The following is an 11,989-nucleotide window of genomic DNA, read 5'->3' as shown; positions in this document are numbered from 1 at the left end:
AATACTCCAAACTGGAGTGTCACTCCGTCTCTGAGATTCCTTCTGCCTTGCTTTCTTCTGGAACACCTTTCTTTCGAGTTAAACCATAGCTGTCCCAGAAAACTTTCCCGAATAGGCCCAATTAAATCCAATTATTCCTGGATTTTGTGTCCTCTCAGCTCTTAGTAATGAAAGCATTTTCATTTTTCTGGCGTTTTGAGTTGTGCTTAAGTTCCTTGAGTTTGAGTTCCTTGAGTTCTATACAGTGGACAATTTTGAAGATATAAGGTTATTTCTTTAACTGCCAATAGTTAGTCACCTAAGCTGAGTTTTTTTTTTCAAATTGTTTTTCAAAGATAAATTTTCTGTAATGATATATTACCTATTTGTTCTGCCTTTATTTCCAAGTCTACTGAATATAAATTAACTTGTTCTTGATGCTAAGGCTCCATCCATCATTAAAAAACCTTAATCCTTCTGTCCAAACTTCTCCTATAGTCTTTCCCACTTCATGTATTGGCAATACCATACTTGCAGTTGCTCAAGAAAAAATGTGGAGTCATCTTTCACTCCTCCCTGTCTCTCCCTTTCCACATCCATCCTAAGAGTAAATCCTGTTGGCTCTACCTCCAACATATATCCAGAATCTGAACTATTCTTACTCTACTCTTTCCATCCAGATCAAGCCCCCATCATCTCTTACCTCCTGGATGGTTGCAACAACCTTCTAACTAGTCTTCCTGCTTGCTTGCTTGCTTGCACCCTGCATCCCTCTCACCACAGTCAGCTCCCAACATGGCAGGCAAAGTGATCCCATCAAAGGGAGTTAGTTCATGGTGCATGGTCACTAGACTTATCATGGTGATTACTTCATAATGCATATAAATGTTGAATCACTATGTTGTACACCTGAAATTAACCTAACACTGTATGTCAGCTACACTTCAATGAAAAAAAAAAGGAACAAAGGGAGTTAGTTCATGTCACCCCACTCCTGAAAGTCCTGTGATGTCTTCCTCACTCTCAAGAATAAAAACTGAAGTCTGTACAATATTCTGACTATGACTGGATAAGATGGTTCTGGTAAAGTGCATCCATTTTCCTTTAAAAAAAAATTTTTTTAATGTTTATTTACTTTGTTTGAGAGGCAGAGAAAGACAGAATGTGAATGGGGGAGGGGCAGAGAGAGGGTGACACAGAATCCGAAGCCGGCTCCGGGCTCTGGGCTGTCAGCACAGAGCCCAACGCAGGACCTGAACCACTAACCATGAGATCATGACCTGAGCCAAAATCAGACGCTGAACTGACTGATCCACCCAGGCACCCCAAGTGCATCCATTTTCTAACTTGTATTTTCATTTGTTCAGAAACTGTTTTGCATATTCAAGATTTAAGACTGTGTTCCAGAGTGGAGATCGTTAGATAAGTGATGGCTTAATAAAGCGTAACTGTGTATTAATTTGCACTTGATATATTGCTTTGTAGAAATGTTTGTCATTTTGTTTTTTACTCTCTCCCTCTGTAGCCAATTTTTCATGTAACCCTGTACCTCCCCCGATACTGCTCTTCACACAATGAATGTTGCTTATTGCCTCTGCTTACAAACAGACCTCACACTTTGGAAAAGTAAAAATGAACACAGAATCAATGATTCAGTGCACAGTAAAATGCCTGGACTTTTATCCATTTGAAAAGCTGTTTATACTTTTACTTTTCCATTATTGCTAAATCACCCAAACCAGAACTGAGGAGCTGTTTCCTCTCGGTCGACACCACAGCTTATCTCATTTCTAGCACCAGGAACTTGGTTGGCAAGTGGTCATGCTGTGCAAATGTGGAGGGATCACCCCTGTGCAAATTGCAGATAATTTCCTGCTACTTAAATACCACAAAGCAATCTCCAGCCTAAAAACCATGTTATGTCAAAGAAATGTAAAATCCATACACACTGTAAGTCTAGAGTATTCTTCCAGAAAAAGGGGGCTAAATTGTGTAACAACAAAAACAACAAAAGATCCACTTGAGGCTGTTTGTATGTGTATGTGTAAAGGCGAGGGAGAGAGAGAGAGAGAGAGAGAGAAAGGAAGAAGAGAGAGAGAGAGAGAGCCCTATGGTACAATGGGAAAAGCCTGACACTAGAAATGAAGAATTCTAGTTTTTAATCTTGACTTTGATATTAACTTGCTGTAGCATCTGAAGGATATCCCAGTCTCTTTCCCCTCATGTCCTCAACTATAAAAATCAGTGAATTGGACCAAATTAGTGATAGGAAGTATGTGTGTACTCCTCACACTCATGTCCATAATAGGTATAACTTGCCTGCTAAACAAAGATTTATCATCTTAATTACTGTTAATCTAACAGTCCATAAGTCACTACTAAGCAATTGAAGATGGCATATGAAATAAAAACTACTTGCCTTTATTAATCTTTAAGGCCTCTGACTCTATTATTCTTCATCATAGGAATGATGGTTTTCCATGTTAGTTACCAAGACTTAGTCAAGATAAACAAATTACTTCAAAATTTATTGCCAACCAAATACATAATATCAATAATAAATACTACTTATTGAGTATTATGTGTTAATTCATAGATTTTTAGCACATCCATAAATCTATCTGTTACATACATTTGAATAACAGAACAACATTTTAAGATGGGCGTTTTTATCTTAATTAGGAAATCAAAGCTCAGAGAGGCTCAGTAACCTGCTCATAATTACACTCCTAAATTTAAAGTGTTTTTAAATTTATAATTTCTTTCAATAAGAGTGGAAACTTGACAACACACTGTATTGGCCAGGTACTAGGAGAAAAGAACCTTTATTCACTGCTCCTAAGAACACAAAATGTTATATAACCCCAAGAAGGAAAATTTGTCAACATCTAACAAAACTGTGTACGTATTTGTTTAAAGGCCCAGAAACTTCACTCCTTGGAACTTACCCTTAATACACCTGCATAAATTCAAAACAACATGTGCACAAGTTTATTCATTGTGGCATTATTTGTAGTAGCAAAATATTGTGACAACCTAAATGTCATCCATAAAAGTTTAGTTCAATAAACAATAGAGTGATAGAAGCTATAAAAAGAATGAGAAGGAGTGCTGGGTGGCTCAGTCGGTTAAGCATCCCACTTCCGCTCACAGTTGGTGAGTTTGAGCCCTGCATCGGTCTCTGTGTTGACAGCTCAGAGCCTGGAGCCTGCTTCAGATTCTATGTCTCCCTCTCTCTCTGCCCCTCTCCCACTTGCACGCTGTCTCTCTCTCTCTCAAAAATAAATAAACTTTAAAAACATTTTTTAGGGGCGCCTCGGTGGCTCAGTCGGTTGAGCGTCCATGATCTCACAGTTCATGGGTTCGAGCCCCCGTTCTGCTCTGTGCTGACAGCTAGCTCACAGCCTGGAGCCTGCTTCAGAGTCTGTGTCTCTCTCTGACCTTCCCCTGCTCATGCTGTCTCTCTCTCTCTCTCTCTCTCAAAGATAAATAAAACATTAAAGTAATTAAAACATGTTTTAAATTTAAAAAATGAGAAAAATCTGCATAAAGTGATATGGAGTCATTTTCCAGGATATAATGTTAAGTGAAAAAAGCAAAAGACAAAAAAGATGTGTATAGTATGCTACATTTTGTGCAAAAAGAAGGTGAACTAAGAATATACATGAATATCTATCTATCTGTCAATCATCTGTCAATTATTTATCTATTTATCTATCAGCTATCAACTATATCCCTAACTATAGTGGGAACAAGATAGAGGGGATTTGGAGAGACTTAGCCAGTATAGCTTTTTATATTGTCTTCACTTGTGAAACATGTCAATGTTATATATTTTCAAAAAATAAAACTTAAAAAGAAAGTGTGAAAAATCAAACACAAAATGAAATACAAATATTAACAAGTAATTTTAGCAGTATGAGAAATTATCCATAGAGAAAAATTAATTCAAGAGACTTTTAAGCATACTTTCTAGGCTGTATACCTCTGTAGGATATATAAGGACATGGCAAATACATGTCCTTTTATATTTTACTTACTAGGTTTGTTATTGGCAGTAGTATTGGTGTTATAACTCTGAAACTATTTTTGTGTATGTTGGATAGAACTAATTTAGTAAATATTTTGACACTGTTGGAAATATCAGTTGATTTTCACTGAGGGAGCAAGGTATACAAAGAAGAAGATAAAGAAAAAGAAACATATAGTGTTGAATTTCAATTGGGCATATTAGTATGAACTCATAATTTTGTTTTAAGATGCATAATATATGTAGTTATAGACATATATGCACACATTAAAAATGTATAGACATATACACACATGTATATCTATACTCTTTTTCAGTTTGAACAGGCTTAGAAGAAACAACATCCCTGCTGTAATTGTATCCAGAATCTAGATCTTAATTTCTAAAACTATTTCCCATTAAAAGGAACCTGGTCTCCTTGGAGAAATGGATGATTCCAGGTGTGAGGCAAGAAAAGTACAAGCACAAGGTGAGCCTAGAACATCTTGTGCCAGGAAGCAGCGAAGTGCTCAGAGACTAATGGGGCCATGTCAAAAGGACTCAGGAGCCAGCCTGAAGTGCCACCCGCTGACCAAATTTGTGACAATTTCATCATCAAAAAGAAAAATGATAATAATGGACTATAACATACCGAATTTAAAAAAGAGATAACAAATTTACATGATATAAGAGAGGGAGGAGGAGACAGAGAAAGGGATAGCTTTTCTTTGTAGTAAAATGATAGCTAATAAACATAGAAGGAAGGATAAGATTAGAAAATCACCTTTTTATAACACACAACATAATAGCTGATACAGGCATCAATTACTAATAAACAGTTAAGCCATGAGGTACAGATTTACTGTGACACAGCATGTTTACATGATCTCAAAGGATTTTGAGTGTATCTGTGTGTGTGTGTATGTGTGTGTGTGTGTGTGTGTGTGTGTGTGTGTGTAGGAAGATGTTGACAATGAATCTAGATGAGGAGTATTCTAGGGTGTTTCTGTTCCATTCTTTCAACTTATCTGTGGGTTTGAAATTTTTCAAAATAAAAAAAACATATTTAAAAATCATACTGCTAGTAAGCACTCAAACATGAGCTTGAATTCAGGTCCTGATGTAATGACAAGCCTTGTTCTTTCCTTTAAGCCTCACAGTGTCTATTTGCTTAACTAGGTCAGAGACAAATAAGATACCTTTGTTTTTCAAGTTGGTGATTATTGGAACTTCTAAATATGAGCCCTAGGAAACTCAAGCCTTTAAATATGTTGGTTAGGTAATAAACTACTTTTTGCCACCTCAGGATACATTTCCTAATTTTATATTTAATGGGTACTTTTAAGAGGAGGACTCACTGTGCTTTGGGGCCCTGTTATTTGTGTATGTACTAAAAATGCATCTGTTGTAATTCTGTCTTTCTGATTAATGTCTCTAGAAAACACCCATTAGTCTAACCGTTCCAGCTAAATGCTCATAGGTTTGTCTACTGGTTGATGGATAGGAATAAAAAAAAATTTAATTGTATCCATATCCACATTTAAGAGCTTATATCCACATGTAAAAATGCTGAAAAGCAGATACCTTAGATTCAGCATGTAAATGGAATTCGTAAATGAAATTTGAGTACAATAGGAAAAATTGGCACTGAAAAGTCTTCAGTCTTGTATCTAGCCATGGCTTCAGATAGGCACAGTACAAAATTAAAACCTGCAATCAGCCTTAGGTCTGCCAGGTAAAATATAGAGTGGATGCCCAGTTAAATGGGACTTTCTGATAATGAATACTTTTTAATAGAAGAATGTGCCAAATATCACAGGACACATACTCACACTAAAAGAAATTATTGTTTTTCACACACACACACACACACACACACACACACACCACTTATTTTGGTTAATGTTGTTCTTCCATTTCTAAGGGGAGTGGGAGATATAGGCCCCCAAATACGGAATAAAAAAGTTGTAGGGATCAAAGACACAGCACAGGGAACACAGTTAATGGCATTGCAGCAGTGCTGTAAAAATATATAATAAATTCAATCTTGTGCTATTTTTAAAATTTGAGTATAGTTGACACATGATGTTACACTAGTTACAGGTATCCAACATAGAGATTCAACACCTTCTGGAATATAAGTATATGAAAATGTATTTAAATTTTCGTTATAATTTAAATTTTTATCATTAAAACTTATTAGTAACATTTTACGAGTTTGGCATGATAGTGCAGAGGCTAATTCTTTTTCGGCACTGGGAAATTATACTAGACATTTTAATACCAAATAGTTTCATTCTTCCAACTGAAGTTAGTGTAGGAACAAAAGACTTTTTGGCCAGCTCTGGCAGTATAAGTTCCTGTTAATGGTGCTGTGGGCACTGCACTATTAATTTTGCTTTCTTCGTTAATAGCAACTAAAATGAAGATATCTTCTCTCCCTCTCCTGGACTTGGAGATTTGGTCAGTGGCAATGGTACACCCTCAACAAAGCAATCCCACGAAGTCTGTGTACAGACTTCAGATTGTTACCCTTACTTACATTTTTTATTCTTAATATATTCACTTGAGAAAAAAATTGTCATTAAATGTTGAATCTAGAAATGTAGCATTAGAAAGACAAAATTGGCTTTCAGGATCATAAAATTACCTCTGAGTTTTCATCTCATCTGTTTTACTTTATGCACATCAATTTCAGAAACCTCCCTGAGGTAGAATAATAAATGGCACTGAAATGTATTGGTTTCTCAGCTTCCACAATACTAAGGCCCAAGCTAAAACCTGTTATATCCTCATATAAAACTAATAACAGTGAAACTTTGTATGCTATTACCTATTAAAATGATTAAAATTAAGAAACTATTTTTTTAATATTTTTTATTTATTTCTAGGAAAGAGAGAGAGAGAGAGAGACAGCGTGAGCAGGGGAGGGTCAGAGAGAGGGAGACACAGACTCTGAAATAGGCTCCAGGCTCTGAGCTGGCAGTCAGCACAGAGCCCGACGCGGGGCTCGAACCCACGAACCGCGAGATCATGGCCTAAGTGAAAGTCGGACGCTTAACCGACTAAGCCACCCAGGCGCCCCAAGAAACTATTTTTAGAAGTTAACCTGAGTCACGTATTTACTTTATTTGTAAAAATAGGCTTTTAATTTTTAAGTGACATAATTACTTTTAATTACTTTTTTAAAAAGTATTGCCTTTATAGTCTCAATCCTGAAAATATTTGTACTGTCTTTATTATAGTGATTGAGTTAGTCCTAACAGCAACATTGACATGCCAGCAGTGGGCTATTTATCACAAGATCAGTAACTAAAATTTATTTCTAAACCAGAGTTTACAGTATTAGGTGAGCAAACATGATTTTCTATAAACACATTCTAACAAATCTGTTACTATAGCAAACTACCCTAGTTCTCCCGGTCTCTAGGTCATGGCTTAACCACCTCTGGGATGATTAAACCAAACTGTTCACTATTATCAGAATGCTCCCTGCCGTTTGTTGTAATTAGACTTAAACAGAAACTCAGTTTTATGTTGGCAAGATATATGATGAGAATAAATCTGACAAAAAAGTATCTTCACCTTAACTTGACTAATGTTTATTTTCTTAATGCCCTTAAGGTAAATGTTTTGAAATTATTTTCAATTTTTACATTTATTCATATTACAAGAGGTAATGGCTAGTTCAGCAATTTGCATTCATTTTCATAGCATCTCTCTTACTTTCAAGGTTCTTCACTAAATTGCCATTTAATCAAGAATGAAATAAAAATAAATGGTAATTACCATTTTCTATTTCCACTTGTGATATCTATTTCATACCTTTATTTTCAAACTTCCTGAATTATTTTTATCTCTCTTATAAACATCTTGCAGTTGGATTTATCTCACACAGTCTTAGAGTCTTTTTCTTAATAAGTTACTTACATTCATATTGCGATTGGCTGATTGTGTTGAGAATCATTTTGCCAATTTTCTTACGTGCTTGTTATTTACCATGATTTCTAGTTAGTTCTTCCTGACCCTCCCCACCTTCTTGCATCTTCTTGTACTGATTTAGTTTTCTCTGATTTAACTTTTTGTTCCATATGTTTGAAATTGTCAACATGATCTATATAATATACTCGACAGAAATAGAGATCACACATTTTAAAGCCTGATTATTAATCAGAAAATAATAGATGTGTATCAGAAAAAATAGAACTGAAGAATGAATTAATGAGCTTAAGAGCAAGACAAAAAATTCTCCCAGAATGCAGCAAAAGGCTAAAAAGATGGTAAATCTGAACAAAAAGAAAAAGTTAAGACTTCTTCTGATATCATTATGCATCAGCACAGAGAAGGGTGCTTTATATATTATAGCCAAGATCCAAACATTCCAACTTTTGGTCCAGTTGGCATTTCAGGACGGAAGAGGGAGGCAATAGTCAAAGAGTCAGCAAAAGAGCTTCCCGGTTCTCATGCTAAAAGAACCCATCAAGTACCAAGTAGATGTTTTTTTTAGTTCCAAAAATAACACAGAATACCACAACCACCAAGAACAAAATCTTTGTATCTAGACAGATTATATTGAAATTTTAGAGCATCAACAAACAAAAGAAAATCCTAACATTCAGAGACAATATCTTAAAGAGGGACTAGAAGAAGATTGGTATCAGCTTTCCCATCAGCAACATGAAATGAAATAGATCAAGGAAACATTTTATCTGACTATTATAATCTTGATACCAAAACCAGACATAAAAAGCATAAAAAAGACAAATAAAGCCCAATGACACTTATGAACACAGATGCAAAAAAATTGCAAGCAAAATACCGCTGAAACCAAATCGAAGTAATAGATCATGAGCAAGATGAATTTATCCCAGGAATGCAATAATTATTTGGCATTAAAAAAAAGCAAATGCAATTCACCAGAGTAGTAAAGGAAAGCATTATTTAATTATCTTCATAGATAAGAAACATTTTTAACAAATTAAAAATAATGTTTGAAAGTGTTAGCAAAATAAAAATAAAAGGAAACTCCTTAAAAGTATTAAACAAAAACCTATCTGAAACATTAGCCTAAATTATAAAATGTTAGGCATATACCTTCTAAAATAAGAAACAAGACAAATATGTTCACCCTCACTGCTTCTTCTCAACACTGTATTTTAGATGAGGACAAAAAGAAAGTGGAAGCTATTAGAAAAGTGTAAAAATGGGGGGGAAATTTATCTTAAAATTAATAAATCTTTTACGGTTTGCTTCCCTTTTTTCCCCCTTCTCCTATGTTCAGCTGTTTTGTTCTTAAATTCCACATATGAGGGAAATTGTATGATATTGTCTTTCTCTAACTGGCTTATTTGTTTAGCATAACACACTCTAGCNATATTTCTTTATATATTCATCAGTTGATGGACACTTGGGCTCTCTCCATAGTTTGGCTATTGTTGATAATGCAGCTATAAACGTCAAGGTGCATATGCCCTTTCAAATCAGTATTTTTGTATCCTCTGGGTAAATACCTAGTAGTGCAATTGCTGAATCATAGGCTAGTTCTATTTCTAATGTTTTGAGGAACCTCCATACTATAAAGTTAGGACCTCTTCTAATATTGTTATATATCAGTACAGGGAAGATTCACAACGATACAGAAACTTGCTATGTGCTAGAGGTGGCATTGCATGCCGATAAGGGCTATTCAATAAATACTGAGACAGTAAGTAATCTGTATGGAAAAAGTGAAATAGAATTTTCTGTATTATACCATACACAAACCATCAGCATGAGATCAAAGATACAAAACAGAATTTTTAGAAAAAATATAGCAGGATATCATTATGCTCTTTAGAATAGATTTTTAAAAATAAAACAAAGAAAAGCATTAACCACAAAAGGTTGTTAGATGGATAAATTTGACTACATTAACAGTAAGCATGTTTCTTCATCCAAAAAAAATCATGAAGTTGTTTTTAAAAACCATAAACAGTATTTGTGACACATATAACCAACAAGGGATTGATATCCAAAGACCTGTCTACAAAACACTCTTAAAAACCCCAAGCAATCAAATAGAAGAACAAGGAAAAGACATGAATAGGCATTTCAAAAAAACAGAAAATGTGAAAACTATTTGAACACATGAAAAGATGCTTAATATCTTGGGTAATAAAGAAAAATGCAAGTTCATTGCATAAGAAATATATTTATTATCCCCTACATATAGACTAGTGCAAAACTTCTCCAAGTTTGGAGAAAATGTAGAATAATGGAAACTTTTATACCTTGCTGTACGAGTTTGAATTGGGACAATCCCTTAGGGAAAATGGGCATTATCTAAGGTTGCAGATATGCATACTTCATGAGCAAAGAATGCTAGGAGAAGATACATACTTTAGGGGAATCTCTTGTACGTAAACACTAGTACATATATACAAAAATGTTTCTAAAACTGCTGCTACTAATAGCAAAAATAAAAAAGAAGAAGAAGAAGAAAAAGAGTGAGGGAGGGACAATCCACAAATGTGAATCACACAAACACAAATGTCAATCAATAGAAAAATGGATAAATAAAGTAAGGCATATCCACACAACAGGATATGGGAAATGGGAAAAAATTAACAAACTGCCATTCTTTGCAAAAGTATAACCATAGGAGAAAAAACATAACCGTTAGGCGTCCAGCTCTTCATTTCCACTCAAGTCACCATCTCATTTCGTGGGTTTGAGCCCTGTGTGGGGCTGCACAATGACAGTGAGAAGCCTGCTTGGAGTTCTCTCTTTCCCTCTCTGCCTGTCCCTCCCCCACTCATGCTGTCTGTCTCTCAAAATCAGAGCTTAAAAAAAGAAAAGATAACTGTAAAAAACAGTAAACCATAGAAAACTATTTATAGTACAGTCTTATTTTTATAAAGTCCGAAAACTAGCAAAATTAAATAATGTGTTGCTTAGAGATGTATACATCAATGGTAAAACTACGAGGAAAATGCAAAGGAATGCTAAAGACAATGGGAGTAGCAGGGATGGGAGGAGAAAGAGATGGGGTGTGGGAAAGAGGAACATGCATGCAGCTTCAATATTCTTAGGTCGGGTGCTGGTTTAGGTGTCTTAGTTTTGTTAATAATTTATCACTTACTTTATTCTTTATATTTTTCATTATTTTACTATAATTCCTACAAACTAAATATTACACACATTATTTTCTTTTGTACAGATACACATATAAATATGTGTACATGTATACATATATTATGTACAAAAGAAAATACATGTGAATATATATGAAATGCCATATGAATAAATATATTTTTTAACGGTTCTGAGGGAAAATGGCATTGAACACAGAATTCTATACCCCAAATGATCATGTAAGTAAAGATGAAATAATGACATTTCCAGACATGTTAAAGACTCAGAAAATGTATCATTCACAGAACCTCCCTGGGAGAATTTCTGGAACATGTTCTCCAGGAAAAAGAAAAGTGAAAAGAGGAGGAAGAATCATTGGGATCCAAAAAGCAACGTGAGCAAAGAAAGACATTAGTAAAAGGCCATTATCAAGTGTAAATAATAGGGAATGTGAAAGTTAATGATCTGCAACAAAATTTTCAGATCTGATCAATATAATAAATGGAAGAGAGGAGCGAGGGAGCAAAGTGAGGTAAAGTATGTTAACTTGGGTGTTTTGGGGGGATGGATGAGAGAGGATGTAAGTGTCAATGTTAATTCTATGTGTGTTGAAAATTTAAGGAAGAAAACACAAATGAATAGAATAGGATCTATAACTTTTTAAGTCACTGAAGGGAAAAAAATCAAAAGAAATTCAGTCTAACAAAAAGCAGGTAGGAAAAATTCACCCTGGCTTACAGTGACCTTCTTCTAAGAGCTCACAAATTGGACAGATGTATCCAATTTTGCTACTGAATAAAAATAATAACAATATTAATAATAATGTTTTTGATGAAAATAATAGAGTATATATTGTGGCAAGACATTGTGGTAAGTAGGGTTATGTAG

The sequence above is a fragment of the Crocuta crocuta genome, unplaced genomic scaffold, assembly GCF_008692635.1.
Source record: "Crocuta crocuta isolate KB4526 unplaced genomic scaffold, BGI_CrCroc_1.0 scaffold331, whole genome shotgun sequence".
Lineage (NCBI taxonomy): Eukaryota > Metazoa > Chordata > Mammalia > Carnivora > Hyaenidae > Crocuta > Crocuta crocuta.
The sequence above is the reverse complement of the archived record's forward strand: the minus strand, read 5'-3'. Positions refer to the sequence as shown.